We start from the raw sequence: 1,507 nt of genomic DNA, 5'->3' as shown, positions 1-1,507 counted from the left end.
TTCAGTGGTGCTCCCTAGAGTCAGAAAATAATCTAACTAGAGAAACCAAAACAAAGAGGTGTTTGAGAAGTAGACTCTTTTTTGGGAGCACTCTAATTCAGAGGATGATGTTTATAACGTATATGGTACTGATAAAAACATTTTTAATAGATAGATTAAAAAATGAATTTTTAGGAGTATCTATGTGTGGACAAAAGGTTTCGCGAAAATATAAAGATCAATAATAAATAATGAGTGATATCAATATCACAGTCTCAAAGATGCCGGAAATCAATACGTAACTGTAATACTTTGATTATATCATCATTGCACATTATCTCTCATGTACTATATGACCATCATTTATTCTGCAAATACCCATTCTGGGTTATTGTGAATGCAGAGAATTAAATCATTGGTCATGTGGGACCGATTGCCAAGTGGTATAGATGTGAGTGACTTTATATTTGGGAGTCAATTTATTGCAGTACCAGGGTGTTCAGAGGTGGTCTCCCATCCTATTACTAACCCGGCCTTCCACTGCTTAGCTTCCAAGGTCAGAAGAGATTGGGCATCTCCAGTGAGGTATGACCGCAATTATTGAACTCTCCTTTATTAGTCACTTCAAAGGTATATAGTGTGGTCTTTATATACCTGCAATGCTGCAATTGATAGACACGTATGGTACAATTGCTAGAAACATGAGATTATATGCAATTACCTGACCAAGTCACCATGTGACACGTCAGCCACAAAACAAAGTATATAGGTAAATACAGGCCTATTATGTGGGAAATTTTTCAAAACCACAGAGTATTCATAAATGAACTGGCCTAATATTTATAATTATGTCCTAGGAGCACCAGTACGGCCGTGTTAAATTTACACTATATGTAAATATTATTACTCTGCACAGACTGCAGATAAACCATGAAATACACAATAGTATATCAAGAAAATAGCACCTCAATAATTCTTTAAAGCAGTGTTATATCAATGCACTTGCACCTTCCATCCATAACTAATCATAACTATGTTATGAAAAAATGTGCTTTTGCATGTTATTTATCAGCAAATCGCGGCTAGAAAAAAATAAATATATATATAAACTTGAACACTTGTTCTTAGACGCACACCTGTTGAAATAGGAACTTTCAGTACAATAGCTGAAACCAATCAGTTTCAAACTGAGATGCGTAACCAATGGTGGTATTTCCACATTTAAATTCAGCAGTTGTCACAGTATTACTGCAATTGTTTACTTTTATGAATAAAAGAAACAGATGTAACCATTAAGTGACTGTTGTGTCACAGTTGTATCTAATGTTCATGTGCTGAATTGCCAGAAATGCAGACAGTACTCTGATAATTCCTAGAGACGAAGTCCTACTATTGCTGCTAATTCAGAAGAAAAACAGAAGCGTGACTATTGTACAGAGAAACGTTCCAACTGATTTTTACAGGTTGTATAAGCAGCGTTCTAATGATTGCTGATGGCTCTAAAGATAGTTCACATGGGTACGGGGTG

General features: G+C 35.4%; 1 pseudogene; it reads right to left on the bottom strand.

Annotated features, from left to right (window-relative positions):
* Positions 1-458: 458 nt before the first annotated feature.
* On the bottom strand, positions 459-578 carry LOC134912190 (5S ribosomal RNA; annotated as a pseudogene).
* Positions 579-1,507: the final 929 nt, after the last annotated feature.

This window comes from Pseudophryne corroboree, chromosome 4 (assembly GCF_028390025.1).
Source record: "Pseudophryne corroboree isolate aPseCor3 chromosome 4, aPseCor3.hap2, whole genome shotgun sequence".
NCBI lineage: Eukaryota > Metazoa > Chordata > Amphibia > Anura > Myobatrachidae > Pseudophryne > Pseudophryne corroboree.
Note: the sequence above shows the minus strand (reverse complement) of the source record. Positions and strands in the feature narration are given on the sequence as shown.